The sequence below is a fragment of the Battus philenor genome, unplaced genomic scaffold, assembly GCF_028537555.1.
Source record: "Battus philenor isolate CCGP_79_NKW_IND1 unplaced genomic scaffold, ilBatPhil1.0.hap1 SCAF_11, whole genome shotgun sequence".
Lineage (NCBI taxonomy): Eukaryota > Metazoa > Arthropoda > Insecta > Lepidoptera > Papilionidae > Battus > Battus philenor.
Window position 1 is genome coordinate 3919498 of NW_027181673.1, and position 17558 is coordinate 3937055.

The following is a 17558-nucleotide window of genomic DNA, read 5'->3' on the forward strand; positions in this document are numbered from 1 at the left end:
AGTGTGAATTACATTAGATTGTATCCCAGAAATCAAACTTGCGAAATACAATCGCAAGTCTCAATCATATACATCTAGGCTACCACTACGGTATTACACTGGGTTTCATAACGAAAATATAAATGTGTGTCGTAAAAGTGTTTTAAGCTATAACTTATGGTACTGGAAACTGTCTCTGGGCCTTATTAAGAAAATCACCGACGCATAACTAACCATGGAAAGAGCTATGTTCAAGATTTCTGTACGGATCGAATCACTGCTTGGTTTCGGTTGAAGTTAATGCTGTTACCCCGTGGGCTTTTACAGCTTCGTCAGAACTGACTTCACCGAGCAAAAGGGTCAGTGAACTTACAATGGGATCAGAAATGACATCTGTAGAAGAATGGACGAACCGTGGTAGCTTGAAACGACGGACCAGCAAGCCCAACGTAAGATATTCACTTACACAGTGCACAAACAATCTTATTAATGTTGAGATTGTTGTACGATCCTAAATATATTCTGTTACTAGGCCTATTGTAAATCTATGAAGGAATATTTATCCTACAGTGGATATAACGATGATAATTATATGTACGTAGCAAGTGTCGTGCACTAAATATTTGTCAACTGATAATTTAATAAGATATAACAAAGTAATATAATATAATTTACATGTATAGTAGGTATAAAAGAAGAACATGTCAAATATTTTTATGATATATAGCTTTGTTAATACAAAAATATCTTCTGTAGATATAATTATCACCTTATCTGTTCGCTCATTAGATATATATCACAATAGATGCCCTACAAGGCATAGTTCCCTCGTGAAAGATTGCTACGATGACCGATCATGCGCTGCAACCATCAAGCGTCTTCTTTTGACTTGACTTTGTCGTTCCATACTGTATACATAGTATAATATGTAACTATACATACTATAATATATACTACATAATATATACTACATAGTATAATATGTAATATGCAGCTATACTTTAATTCTTAAACCTTGAGCAATATTCAGCTTAGACACCTCTCTTTACGTTAGGTGACACGTGTTATTGACCCTATTATTGCCGTGTCTACAGCACTATCAAACTGAAACATATTATTTACAATATGATCTTTGGTGTCTGTTAAAACATTCGTTCATATTAGTATTAATAATATAAATCTCTAACTGACTTAATTTTGTATAATTTTAGTTAATTCTAAATTATCTGTTGTTGTTTATTATGTGGAAATAGTGTTACTGTACGCCATCTAGCAGAGTTGACGCGAAGAAAAGCCAAATGCAGAGCGCAGAGCGGTGTGCGCAGGCGACGAGTAGTTAGACATCATCGATGCTCGCCGCTAGAAACAAAAATCCTAAAGGCTTAAATAATAAGCAAGACCGATTCCGATGTATATATATGTATGTATACGCACACACAAATATATATATATATATATATATTACTTTGTAAAGCCGTTTGTATATATATATATATATATATATATATATATATATATATATATATATATATATATATACACAAACAGCTTTACAAAGTATCAAGATACATAATAAATACGATGGGTTTTAACTGAAAATTATGATGAGACAGAAGGATCTTCTACTAATAGATAACAGAAACAAATTTCTCTCTCTCTTTCTCTCTCTTCTGTGTTTATAATTTTCTTACTTTCATAGCCTATTTTACTTATTCTTGTTAGTGATTCTTCATCATCATCATTTTAGACATTGGATTCCCATTGCTGGACATAGGCCTCCGTAAAGATTTGAATTTGGGCCGGTTGTAAACGGCCAACATCCAAAGACCTTAATAAGTCATCTATCTACTTTGTGGACGAATCTCCTACGCTGCGCTTTGCATTCTATAGTCTCCGAGAGGCTTGTTCACTGCCACTTCTACTTACAACTATGCTAGGCTCTCGGTTATTTTTGTTCATCTACGAATTTACGACATTCCTGTCTCTATCTCGTATTTTCGTCTAGAATTATGTATACTTTTTAATATTAATTGCTTGAATTCTAAATTTATTATAAATCAAGATTATATTACAATTAGTCGCTAAAACGCCATTATTTACACCGCCGACTTCAGCCCGCCTATCTAACCACCGCAATTTAAACCCATTGTCTTAATGAAACAGGCCATTCCTACACATAATGGAGCTCTGTCTTGAGTCGTTTGTTGAACAAACAAGGTCTGCCAAGAAGTCCGCGTTGCATAACACAATATTGAGAATGAAAGGAAAACAATTAGTTTAAGTGAATATTTTATTATTACTTTTAAAAAGATTTTATGTTTAACTTTTTATTTCTATGCAAATAATGTTAAACCACAAGAGACCATAGCTTAATTAAGGAGAATATAAAAGAACAAGAACATTCTCTCACAAAAATTAGATTTTTGTGCCTATTGCCTATGATAATGATGATATATTTATATGTATATGCCGATTATTATCCTTTTGTATACTATTGAAACCTTTACAATATAACTCAATAAATATTGGATCTTCGACTATATAATTCAATATATATATATATAATGTAGCTCTATGACAATCTGCAAAAGGGTAGCATAACTCACCGCAATTTAAAAGATTGAAATGATTATAATAGAAGTAGGAACTAAGACATCTACAACAAAGTTTAAATTACCTTCCTAACAAAGAAAGCTATTTATGTCAATAGACGTAGTAGGGAAAACCTTTAGATTGTAATGAAAAAATATCATCAACTGTAACAGAACATTATTTTATTTAAACATAACATTAACATGATGTCGGTGAACTTTATTTACTCACGCTAAATAAACTAGTCAATGTGTAATTCACTCATTTCGCATTTATAGTTCTTGTCGAACCACGGCGCAAACCCCATAGGACACTCTTCAATCAAACCACACATGGACTTCTGTGTACACCATCCACAATTGAAACGCTTGTTCAGAATCTGACATTGATTACAGTTCTGCGCCAACGTCTGACAGTTATATACGATAACGAGAACATGGTTTGAATAGGGTTCCACGCTCTGCCATTTCAAATGAATCGATCCAAGTATAACACTTCGTAGTGAATTTAGAGCGACCGAATCGCAGAACACTGTTTTGTTATCCAAAAATGCGTTCAGCTCTATAACCTTCTGTTCGATTTGTATAACACATAATAGTTTCTCTTTAAACAGTCTAACGTCGTCAACTGCCATTTCTAATTTTATAACTCGTCGTACATTTGCTGGTACGAAAATAGGTCCTTTCGTTATTATCTTGGAACAATCATTTAAACCTTTATTTTCATTGTTGAATAAATAGGAAAGCAAAATTTTCTTCGGGCAATACAGATGTGGAAATTTTGTACAACCAAAATTGTGGCACCACTCGCATTCCAGGTCAGATTTTTTACAGTCTCGACACGAATGAATTGATCGACACGTTCCTTGCATCGTATAATCATCTGATTCATCCGATTCTTTCTGCAATCGGACTGATTGTATTATTAATAATATAAAGATACCGATTCTCGTTAAAAACAGAGGCATTCGTAAAAACATTTGCGTAACTTCTTTAATATTTAAGTTTAATTCACAACTTGTTTACTGATTCACTCGGTATAGATTACTAATTCAAAAATTCTAAACAAGGCTTTTATATAGAACACGAAGTAGAGTTTACACTTATATCTCATTAAAACAATGCATATTACGTCTAACAAACAACTCGAAAAGGTTCATTGAGTTATCAAATTTGAATGATATTGCCATTATTCTATTCTCCGTAATAAAAATAAATAATAACATTACTATATTTATAAGCGTCTTTTACTCGTATAAAAAAGAATATTGAATCTGAAATAAATAACACTTGATCTAGAGTTTTGATATTATTATCATTGTTCATTTAGTCGAATACCACTGATCCTACACATAGTACAGTTTTCGATTAAACGCGTCACAAGATAACCTATTTAGAGCCCATTTTATAAAATTATTCACACATTTATCGCCAAGTATACAAGAGTTGTATATATCACACCAACCACATCCGTACTCTGGAGGTATTACTCTGCAGGAGTCACAATCCTGTGCTAAATTTTCACATCTATAAACAACGACTGGAAGGACATTTGAATAAGGATCAGCTCCTCCCCATAACAAACGCAATAACCCGGTGTCAATTTCTCCATTTTCTTTCGCACTTAACGTCACAGGATAACAATGTACCATATTTTTCATAACCATTCCTTTCATGTGTATGAGTTTCTGTTTGAAATTTAATTCACAAAGTATCTCTTTCTCATTTGTTATCTGTGCGTTTGGTGCGAATAGTTTCACTTTTATATTTGTACGAACATCGGCTGGTAGTAGAATAGGCCCCGCGTGACTTATTGAGGGACAGTTAAGTCCCCTTGCGGTTAAGTTCGGGCTCTTCGTGTCTACGCTTTTAGGGCATGACTTTTCGGAATTTCCACTGCAACCGACGTCATGACACCATGTACAAGGGAACCAGGAGCTGTTCGTACAATCTCTACAGTTATTGAAGCTTCGGCAATAGTTATCCTGATTATCGTAACTTTTTGTTTCATTAAACGTTTTCTTAACTCCTTGGTAATTGTTTTTGAAGTCTTCGCCTTTGTAGAAAACTTTTAAATTTTTAATTTCTTGACCGAACGGACTGGCATGGCTTAACCCGAATATTAAAATAAACGTTTTAATAATTCTATTCATTATACAGAGCACACTTGACAGCATAATGTACGATCAGAATCTTATTCTTATTCACAATAGACTCACTTATATATGTCTCAATATTTTTATAGTACTATATTGTATGGAAAGACCTTTCGTATTTCATTTCCGAGTAATACAATGAAGATTTATGTTATCTATTGAAACAATTGCAGTTTCCGGTACTCTGAGAAAGTTGTCATAAATGAGCTAATGTTATATGTTTTAAATACAATGTAGATCTCCTGTGAATTTTTTTTAATGTAGTTGATTTAATATCTTGATCGTGAAATGTTTTATCAGCAGATAGACATCCTATGCAAAGCATAAGCCTCTCCCAAAGGTCACCATGATGATCGGCGTGCGCTGCTCGCAGCCAGCAACTTCCACGATCTTAACTATATTGTCGGTCTACCTAGTAGAGGGCATGCCCATGCCACGTCTACCGTTTCATGATTAAATTATCATTATATCCCCACAAATATATATATATATATAACATATAATATAACAGCACAAATATATATATATATATATATATATATATATATATATATATATATATATATATATGTGCTGTATTGAGGCGTGTTTGTTAATGTAATATTATTAGACTACATAGCTACATCTTGAATAAATTATTTTATACTAATAAACTCTCAGCTCTCTCTAAGCAGAAGTTTCAGAAGTAGAAGTCGTCATAATTATATTAAAGAAGACTATTAAAGAAGTCTCTGTCTGAAGTAAAAGATCAAGAAAAGAAGTTTGTTATTATTTGTTATGCAATCAGCATACGGCTTACTATAGAATAATACGCAAACTAGGCAAGAAGTTATGTCTATTTAGTAGACGATACTTTGCTAAATAAGCTGTCTGCAAAATTATTTGAACTTGAGGAACATCGGATGTTCATAGCGTCAGTTCTGGGTTAGGTTTCGGGAGAATCGCTGCTCGCCAGAGTGCTAGCTCAGACTCCAAACGAACTCTTATGGAAGTTCTTTTAAAAAAAGAAATTTAACTAGATGGAGAATATAAACAGCTGATACAAACAAAAATGGGCATGCTTATAAAATTGATACAAATATCTGTCGACCACGTAATAATTGTTACAAAAATTATAAAATAATGATGAAATGATAGAAAGTTGTAAAAGGCGATATACGATGAAAATCGTAAATATATATCAATGTTGATCTTGAATAAACATAAGTGTAAGAAAAGCGATAAGTTTTTGTAATTTAAAACGAATTAATAAAATAACTTAATCCAACTATAAGTCATTACGTATTATGTTAAAACTGTTTCGTTTTTCAATTCTAAAGTCAATTGGAAGGATATTAAACTCACGGCTACTTATTAAGTACACGAAAGAACTTTTTAACTTGATCGAGAAAATTAATTTAACTTTGGAAAGTTTTCCGCTAAATAGTTTTCCTTCGTTTCAGATTTTAATAAAAACGTAGATAGTTCGGGAAACGTAATGAAAATTTGCATAGTTTTTCTTTTTATTTTATGTAGTGTATAGACTACAACGTAGTTAATAAAATAAATAATAAGATTCTCGCTTACCCTATAGATCAGCGTTTCCCAACCTTTTTTTGTGCCATGCCCTACATTAGCATTTATAAAAATTCTTATGCTTCTTACGCCCCTTTATGTAACATAAAAAAGAAGTAACGAGAAAATTGTTAAGGAAGTACAGTTATTTTAATGAATACTTATTTTTTATATCACAACCATTAAAAAATTCGAATTTTTTGTTATATTTAGCATCGAAGCCTATCAGTGAAATTAAATGGCCCCGGAGCGAGTACAAACTTGTGTTGAGTCTATTTTCGAATTGCCCCCCTTAATAGTCAAATTGCCCACCTGTGGGGCGTGGGCCCTACCTTGGGAAATACTGCTATAGATGATTTGGATCCAAGCGCGCACTGTTCTGATAAAAACCCATAAAAAACTGATGGGTTTTTTGTGATCATTCTCACCATATCACTATAAAGTAAATCATTCCCTAGCTTTACTATCACTTTAAATCCTTCACGCCGTTTAATAAGTTTTTTTTTAAATATATTTAAAAAAAAACATTAAATGGTAATTCAGAGACATAACATTAAGGTGTATTATTAAACCGTACCCAGTTTCCATCTAAATTGTTTTTTTTTTATCTCTTATATTTTGTCAAAGAGCCCCTTCTGGCATTATTCTCACGATATATACGTGAGTGTAAGTGTTTTTTTTTCTTCTTAATTATGTCGTTAATTCATCTAATAAGCGATTATTATAAATTATTCAAAGTTGGAAATAAAATTTATAAATATATGACATGATTTAAAATAAATTTATTGAAATACTTTAATATGCAACATGTGCTACAGATCATAAATAAATAATATGCCTATTACATATTTTACTCTAGAAATATTGAATGCGTTGATATCTATTATTTATAACACATTGTTTTCTAGTAAATATTTGCTCTGTATACTTCTGGAGAGTGGTAGAGTATACTGTTCTACGTGACCTCGTTTAGTAAACCTGGAATGTTTTTACAATATTTTCGATCTCTTTATACTTGAAACGTGCATATCCAGTCCCAATACAGTAGAGAGGATTATGTTTCAATAAAGAAGAAAGTTGAAAAAGGGTCAATATGCAATAGTGGATTTTTTATATTGTACACATTTTAAACTCAAAAATTCTTTACACAAATTACAATTAATTACATATCTTATTCACATCAAATTGATTCTACCACAATTTCGGATAGTAAATATCTCAGATATGATAAAAACAGACGGAAGAAACTCGGCAAAACCATGTTTTTATTTAACCCTTAATTAGGCGCATGGGGTCAGCGCCACTTGAAATTCAAAAAATTATGGCTTACAGTCTTCAGAGCGTACTAATGCTCTTTCTAGCTTCCTCACTCCCCCCGGGGTACGCAAATTAGTCACATCCAGAACATTAACGCATGTGCATGCATCACTGTCCTTTAGAGAGCTGACCCCATGCGCCCAGTTACGTTCCATTTTTTGGCGAAGGTAAGTTTTTACTTTTGTGATTTTTTTGTGTTTATATTGGTATATTGTTTGCTATTTACCTTTGTTTGTGTGTATTTTGATACGGTATGATTTCTTTATGTATTGTTGAGTTTTTTTCTATGCTTTTTTTTTTGAATTGAAATGCCTAACGACAAACAAGTATTGCAATGGCTGGATGAAGTGCTTGATGAAGAGCAAGATGTTGCTGCTTCGGATTCGCAAGACGAAACTTTAAACGATGCTGTCATTGATAGTGATCATAATTCAGAAAGCGAAATTGACGAGTCTGAACATATGCAAGACATCCCTGTATCAACGGAAGATAATTATTTTTTATCTCAACATACTCAGAGAAATGGCCCGAAAGTGAAATGGTGTAAAGTACCATCATCGAACGCAGTAAGGACCCGAGCACAAAATATTATTTAACATTTATCTGGAGTATAAACATATCTGGCATCAACGCATTTGTCATACACAAAGCGAATACTGAGAAGACTTTGACATATTCAAGACGGATTTTCTTGAAGAAATTAGCTGCGGCACTTGTGGAAGATCACCAAAAACGTCGCATACAACTACGTGCTGTACCAGCGACAACAAAAAAACGGCTCCATGAAGTTTATAACGTAAACAAGGCGGTTTATCAATCGACAGCTAAGCGCGGGCGCTGTTCATCATATCCTAGAAAGAACGACAAAAAAGTGCCAACAAAATGTTTCAAGTGTCGTAAATTTATTTGTCAGCAACACTCAAGGATTTACTGCGTCAGATGCAGAACAGAAGATTCCGCTGATGAGGCTGAATAAACTTTATTTCTTAAGTTGATCTCGGCTATGCCAAAAAAATTAGTTTAAAGAGAGGTTTACTGTTTTTGATTTTTTTTAAATATTTTTAATGTCATAGTAAGTATTTGTTTCTTAAAGTTAAGTATATTAAAGAACTTTATTAATTACTATAGAAATCCATTAAGTTTTATTCCTTTTTGATACTCCTTTCCCAATGTTTTTTTGGGGTCATTTAAGACCCCATGCGCCTAATTGAGTGATTTTCTTAATGCGCCTAATTAAGGGTTAATCTTGCATACTTCATAAACATTGAAATAGCTTGGAGTCAAACACAACATTAACATTCTACTATGTGGACATTTATAATGCACTACTCTTACTACATAAACGTTCTTTGATATTTTTTTTTTCAATCTAGCAATATAAGCTTTCTGAACATATCTAGATCTATATTGAAGCATATAAATTACCCATACAAAGATTCTGTGAGGTACAGAGATTTGTTTTTGTTTTTTTGGATAAATTTTTGATTACATAATTTAAGCGTTTCACAAAAAAAAATTGTCGCATTTTAATTTAAATGCTAATATAAGTTCAGTTATGTAAGTGACGTAGAGAATCTAGATATGATCAGTTTTACTTCTTTTTTGTACTTTCTGTCTGTTCTCTACCACCATCGATAATAGTTTTGTATTGATGTTGTTAAGGCTTGCGTTTAGTTAGTGCAACATCAACACTATTTACTATAATAGAAACTATAAAATCTTAACAATTTCGCCTCTTTTTTATATCCGTCATTCTTTAAGAATATCCGTAGCGGTGACAAGGTTACCAGTTTAATGTTTGTTAACTGAAGACTGATAAATAATTTCAAAGGCAGTCATGTTATCTTTAGTACTAGATTAGAAAGCGGTTTAATACGCCCATAACAATGCAATATTTCCCAGGGTTTTAAACACAGAATACAGAAAACCACAGCTTATGAACATGTTCTCTCAAAATGCAAACCATCTGTAACAGTAGTGAAAATGTAAAACGTCAAACTTTAAACTAATTGAGCCAATTTACGCAACAAAAAAAAACTATAAAGATACTTATAATTCTTGTAGAGTGAATATCACAAGATCCAGCAGTAGCTTAGCTTGGGTTAGGTTAATGAAACCGCTCCGTAATGGAAGCGTGCATAGTGCCTCGGAGATAAAAGGGGGCCGGCGACTTTGTGAAGGGATGCAATGACCTCAATGGTCACTATTATGCTTAGAGCAAATAGCTACAAAGACCCACATATCAACATAATAAAGAGCAATTAAAATGGGAGAGTTCACTAAGCTCAAAGACTTCAACCGAGTTCCGCAGCGAATGGAGTTTCGAATGAGAAGACGAAAAATACGTCAAACCCACATGTCATACTGGCCATAAATTGCAGTGACTCGAATTTTTAGAAAGAGTACTGTTGTTGAATCTAACATGGATAGCCAACATTCGGGAAACTTGGAAGCATTTTCTTGTCCAATATACATAAGTGACATGACGAAGGTCTCCGTGTAAAGTGGTGACTTACGGGACTGTAAGTTGATCCTTCACTAAGGGCCTCATAGATAAGCTGACAGTCGTACAATGAGAGGAATTTCCTCAGGAAAGAAGGAAATTTCTCAAATTCTTGAAATTTCTTTATTTTATCGAGTTAGAGTTCAGAAGATTAGCTGCGCGCAAAGGGTCTGTATTAGAGATTACTGACCTGCAAGCGTAGCACCTTATATATATATATATATATATATATATATATATATATATATAATCTGTTCATCGACACAGAATGCAGGCCGGATATAGGAAATCTATGGAGGAGGCCTATCTTTAACAGGTGACATCCAAGGGCTGAAATAATGATGATGACCTCGCGAGTTCTGGTTGAATTCTCAATAGGAAATCCCGTGTAACACAATATTTGATTTCATCACCTTAAGGCGCAGATGGTGTGTTTAAACAGTCCAGATATCAAGTTATGCGTGTTTAAAAATTACTGTAGCACAAGCCTAGATGCGGTAGCGTCCTGAAAATATATATTTTCAGTAAATGTTTGCATTTATAACGATTATTGCGAGTTGTATGTTTGCGAAACCCAGTTTTGCGCGGACAGGGTCTTGGCCTGTATTAAAAAGGCTCTTGAAAAATTCTGTTATTGCATGAAATACGCTCCGGGCATATTTATTTTTCTGACAGCAAGTCGCAGGTGCGAACAAAAGGTCGAGATTGGAAAAGGTATTAAGATTATTCCGGTCTTTATTGCGCTGTCTCATTTCACTGAGAAGAGAAAATAGACAAACATCCTATACAGTGCCATTAATATTTTAAAAAGATTTTATCTTAAACATATTTAACACTTAAATAAAAATTACGAACATTATTACTAAATACTCTTTATTGGATACGACTGTAAAGATCATATCCTAATTGCATATTAATTAATAAAAAATACAATGAGCGGTCTTACCGCTCAAGGCAATTTCCGGACAACCATAGTAAATAAATAGAAGAAAGACAAGTAGCAGATATTTAACGTATACATACAACCATGCATACATGTATACTTTTGTTTACAAACTTATATTTACGAGTATATATTATTGTTTAACAAAGATGTCTACAAAGACATACCATAATGGCCACCCTTAGCAGGCGGCTTAACGACCGCAGTCTGGAATTATGGTACGCGGAAGATGCTGAACCTTTTGAAGCTTATTTCTGAGCAGTGTCAATACAATACAATTAATACACAAAGTGTTAATTATTTAAAATTGTATCCCGGGAATCGAATCCGCGACGCACGAACGCGAGTCTCAGTCCTCTGCCCCCGGGCTACCACTGCTCAGAGAAAATAAAGGATGAAGAGAAGAAAATAAATACATTATGAATGCATAATTATAAATAAAACAATTAACTTTTCTGGGCGAGAACATAAAAACAAATATTGAATTAAAGGATAAATAATTGTTTCAAGTGTTTTTATCCAACAGCATTGACATTAAATCAGCAAAGCCTACTTAAAGAAGAATACAATATAGAAATTGAGGCAGATATAATAATTTAAATATTTAAAAAGACGGATCAAAAGTAAGCATTATTTATTAGGGGTACCGGAAAGTAATGTCTATCTACATATTTTACAGAAAAATCGATTGATTTTTACCATTCCGGCATTGAAGATTTGTATACTAAATGGCAAATCATTGTTGATAACGAAGGTGAATATATTGTTGGTTAAAAATAAAAACTTGTTAAAAATGTAATCGTGTAAATTTAACTTAAGAAAGAGACATTACTTTCCGGTCCGGACATTAGACGCAGCGTGATGTTCTTCCATAGGGCCATTAGTTCAACGTAATTTAACAAATTTATACATGTAATGCGTATGTATGAATCCAATTAGTGTGTAATAATGCATAGTAAAATCAGATTCACACAGAGGAAGCTCCTCAAGCCAGAGCAAACTAAGGAAGTGTTCAAGAAGAGTTCCATGATACAGTTAAGAACTACAACGAAGATAAAGATTGTCCTAATGATACGAGAGCTAAGTCAATTAGCGATTGGAGAAAGCATTGAAAGAAATTAAGATTTTAGGCACATAACAAGTTTACACAAATAAATAATTTTAATTTGTTTCCTACATTGAAATCGATTTTGTAAACATACTATTACACGATTCCTAATTTAAATAAACAGATGTTTGATAATCGTATCACATTTGTTCGATGACATTTCATTTCAATAATTACTAAAATAAATGATTCACTGCATAAACTTGTCAAGTGCAGATAAATTAATCATTAGTATCGTAATGTCTATGGTTTGTGATATAAACATTAATTGAAAATTAATTAATTTAGCAACTAAACTTTTTGGAAAGACGTTGTTAAGTATATGGTAACTACGCGAGATGCAGCACTGTCAAATCTTTAAGTGTCATACGATACGGTAAGCAAAAAAAGACTATTTGGCCACGTATTTGGACGAAGTCATTAGAAGAAGAGAAACTTGTTAGTTTTTAGTTTTTTAATATTTGTGACGTCATAATCTCCGGACTGTCTGAGATGGCGACATATTATGACCGGCTTCTGTCCCTCCTGAGGGTCATACGAGAGACCTTAAGGTCTTTGACCCTTGACTTAAATTAATTACTCATATCTAATATTGTGTATCGTAACACTACGTTATGTTAACCCGAGTTTTAACATAGAAGTGTCCAATGCAAGGTCTTATCAAAACACAGGATATATTTCCAACATTCTAAACCGTTTGGCGTCTTGAAGTAGTTTAAAGGGCGAGCGATTTAAGACGTTTGATATGGTGTGGCGCTAGATATCTTCGGCCACTGTTGTGAAATTGGTATTTAATTACACAATATATTTCGTTGTTCCTCGTAAGAAATAGAAAAATTGTAGTATTCGCGCGCAACTATCGCGCATCTCTTAAATCACTCGTTAAAATTAAATGGTGAAAATTAGTAAATAGAAGAAGCAATAAGTAGCTTACTGGAAGCGGGAGGAAGTGGGAGTTTCACGTCAAGTTACTCAAGTGAGCATGGAAGAGTCAGCATAAACCAACGTACCACAGAAGCTTTTTCCCTGTATTTTCAGTGACTCAAGCCATTCCATGATCCGTAAAGTAATGCCTTTAATATATCTTTTTCTTATTTTCGATCGACGGACGCCCACTGCAAGGCATAAGCCTTGCTCTCTCTGTATTCTGGTTGTTGCACTTGTTGTTAGCCTTGTGGGGCTCTTACAACTTCGTCGAACTCAGGGCTCGCAGGTCGAAGACCGGGGAGCTAATAAAAATTTTTCCGCCTACTGCTTCATACTAGTCGCCGCCTCACGGCGCTTCGGTGCGCTGCGAGAGACTTGCTGTGTTACTGCTGCTGCTTTTCTCCTTCGATGGTGGTGTTGGAGTCCGCGTCGGCGTCGATGTTCTTCTTGCTGTCGTTGTTCTTCTTGCATCTACCTCCTGGTAGTTGCTATTCGGTGCGCACTCTTGTTCGGGCGTGTCTTGTCACCTTGTGCGTGACTTTCTTGGTGGTGGCCCCCCTTGGTCTTTTTGGGGGACGTGAATAAGCCTTGCACAATGATCGCCACGATGACCGATCTTAAGCAGCCCGCATCTAGTGACTTCCCCGTCTAGTCAGCGTCGGCCCAAGAATGTATACTAGCAAACTATTAGTTATTCAGTACCAACTAATATAAAATTGAGTAAAACTAACAAATTTTATTGTTAATATGTATAAATTTTAATTATATTTACCCATAAGAGAAAATTGTGTAAGAAAGATTGTAAAAATTTTTATCTTAAAACGAAAGGTCGAGTCCACTTACGAATTGCCTTTTAACAATCAAATTGCTCCTTGTGGTGTGTGGGTACCACCTTGAAAATCACTGGTTTAGCACTTATACCGCTTGAATTGATGCTCTATAAACAAGGAGTAAGGATACCCGTAGAAAAATGTCAACTTGATCGTCACTTGATATGTTCAGGATTTTAATTTCAGGATACGTGTGAGCAATCAACCGTGGCTTAATCGGTTGCTATAATTACAGTAAATGTAAGAGTATTACTAAGTAATACTTTCAATCGCAGTTTTTTTAATATCTTAAAATCTGATTTTTTATCGATTACTAGTCCGCCTATGACCAACTCGCTGGTTGGAAAGCGATATAGCCGAAGATGAAGCACACAGACACAACGATTATCTTTTTAATTTGACCTGGAAAGACCTGGGAAGTGGAACCCTGAATGTGGAGATCGGGATACGATCAGATGACAGTTGAGGCCTTGTAGTTACAGAGTGGAACCACGGACTATCAAGGCTTCCAACTGGTCCTCATGGAAATATATAGGAGGCCTTTATCGTCGTCTTACGGCTGAAATGGTGATAGTGAATTTGATTTAAGACATCTCCGTTTAAATAATAGCCGCAATATATAGATTTATTTAACTCGATACTATATGTGTGTATATATATATATATAGACTGACTTTGGAAGACACATATCAAACTTATTTGTAGTAAATATGCGCCTATAAAAAAACGGATCTTTAAACTGAACCTTAATAAAAACCATCAAGAAAACGTTAGCACAAAACGAGATTACTTTTTAAATTGAGAAAACGTAATGAAAGACTGCATTTACCAGTGAATACCTCGCGAAATAGGATAACTTCGAAGAGGACGCCTCTTTAAAGGCATAATAATCATAAAATCTGTCTCGCTATTACACACTTTATTGCGGACTAAGATTCGAAGGGGCCATTATTGTTTTGATTGTTATAAAAATAATACAATTTATAATAATATAAACTATAATCACCAATGAAACAGCAACACCACTAAAATATAAATGTTATTATTGTAACTAATAACCGAATTTTGGAATTGGAACTGTGGTCTATCGGCAAGTGCAGTGCAGAACATCCACCCACAAAACGCTGTTTCATTTCAAAAAACAAACAGAAACATGGGCTTCCACTTTAGACCACATTAGCAAGTCACAGTCGTTCAACGAGCCGTATAGAGAGCTGGAGGAATGGTGATATCCGTAGATGAACAAAAGTAGTTGAATAAGCACAGCAGACTGGCAAATATAAGTGGCAAGGACGCAGAACTGGTGGGCGATATAGCATTAAGATTCTGAAGTAGAAGCCATGAATTAGCAAACGCAACATAAAACTTCCATCTACAAGATAAACAAGTGATCTTGCGACGGTCATCGATAAACGCTGGTATCAGATCGCTTCAGAAGAGACCTGGATTGAGATACCACGTTTCTGTACCTCAAGTAATTACAAGATCACAGACCTGTATTCCCGTTTGCTCGATTTGGACAAAGCTGCACAAAGTCAAAATAGCTAGCAACTCTACAACACACATAACATAGCATATGATTACTGCTAGTTAACACGCATTAATTGTATAACTCAATTAATTTTTTAAAACCATCTATAAGTTTTTATTTTTATAACGTTAACTATGTTTTTATGGCCCCCGTTGTTGTCTCTCTACTACCTCCCTATCTTGTTATACGAGTAAAACATGGTTTGAGATTTTATAATTATTTTTTTCACTTTCTTTTCCTTTTATTTCTGTGATCTATCATTCTTCGTATGATCTATCATTCCTCTTCTTTCATTCTACAATTTTCAATCATTCTTTTTTCATACTTATTTCCGTTCATTCATCGCCTCACTTCCTGCGCCTTGTTCCTCAAATATCACAGATCCGGGTTATATTTTGTGCTATTTTACATTCTTATTTAATGTGCTATTTTTTTACGAATTATATAATATTTTATAGTTCACGTAATTACGTAAACTAAGTTACAAAGCCTATTCATGTTATCCTTATTAAATTGATCCATTTAAAATATTGTTCGTTGTATATTTAACTATGTTATATATGTTATACATACTATTGCTTCAGTCTTAATAAAAACTCTACCCGATAAATAGAAATTCTCCCCCCGCAATCGACGCAGCGAAAGCGAAGAATCGCAGTTATTGTTATCACAATAGATTGCTTCGGTCGCTATATTGTTTTTTGAAATACAAACAATACTATGAAAATATGCACACCAGTTTAATATAACGTATATGTCTGTATTATATATTTGTTTTGTAATATTATCACGGCTAGAACATGGGCTTGTAAACATGATTATTATGTCGCTTTATGTCGTCCACCGTTGGACATAAGCCAGTGTCTAACCTCTATGAAGTTGGTTGTCAACCTTATGCGTGAATGTTTTATACTAAGCTTTCCTTTCCATGGTATCGTCCTGCGTGTTATATGGCTTGTCCACAGTTCCTTCAAGTTATTAGTCAAGATATTCCAAGCTCTCTGCATGGCTCATTAAGCGACTGTGAGATTGTCAATGATACACGATTGCATCGCCACTATTAGTATGAATTATTTCTTAGATAGAAAACAAGGGTCGAATTCACCAAGGTCCCATTGCGGTATGTGAAGCACTTAATACTAATTGACGTACATTTCCGCGTTCAATATGTTTCGTATTAAATATGCATCCAAAATGTTCAATTCTCTACAGTACATATACGGTTTAATTAAAAATTTACAAGCGATTACAAACGAAGTGCACCAGACTTGTGTTCTACTTGTCGGAGAAAATTAATTTAACTTTAGCGTTAGAGCTTTTTTTAAACTTCGACAAAATTTTTTTTTAATAAAACAACATATGTATTTACCGCAAAATATTAATTTTCTCTATCATATCTAAGTTCTGTTATATTGCCGACAAGATCAGAATTGAGAAATCACGTGTCTGTACCGTATGTGACCACATGTAACACATATTGGTCGTAGACTTTCATCCGTAAGCACTAAGGAATATTAGACGAGATGTTTTATAGCTTACCGATTGACGGCTCTAAGTTATTCCTTTTATGATATTCGCCGTTTGAGTTCCGAGCAGCGCGATCGCGCTGTTCAGATTTTTGTCCAGAAAGCCCAGCACATCTTGATCACTGCGGACAACTGATGGTACGTTACGGATTGCTGTTTTGGAGTGCAAGTACATCACACAGCTCCTTTTGGAGTAAATAGTATATTTACAATAGGTATAATGGTACTATAAAAATACAATAGTACCTTAGAAAATAAATTTTTATTTTTGTTGATATCTTTTTAAAAAAAAAATTGCGGGCAAATTTGGAATTTATATTAACAAAGAATTTAATTAGAGAGTAAGCAAGCGTGAAACACATACAACAAGCGCTATTGCGGCGCTTGGTGTTTCTCGATAATAAATAAAACAAGCGCTATCGCGCTTCTTGGGTACTTTCGTACATATTTAGGGAAAGCGCGATCGCACTGCTTGGGATTCTTTAACAGCGTTTTTTCAATACCGTCTGGGATTTAAACGGTTAAATACGTCCATCGACTTTAATATTGTTACGTGTCAGGAAGGGGTCCCAAAATAAAATGCCACTATTAAT

At 34.1% G+C, this 17558-nt stretch overlaps 1 protein-coding gene across 1 annotated transcript in view; it reads right to left on the bottom strand.

Annotated features, from left to right (window-relative positions):
* LOC137930893 (uncharacterized) overlaps window positions 1–15111 on the bottom strand; it is a 72565-nt gene extending 57454 nt beyond the window's left edge. The window contains exon 1 of the mRNA XM_068774245.1: window positions 15108–15111. The gene's annotated coding sequence lies outside the window, so the exon portion shown is untranslated. The remainder of the gene's footprint in view (window positions 1–15107) is intronic.
* Between the last annotated feature and the right edge of the window lie 2447 nt (window positions 15112–17558).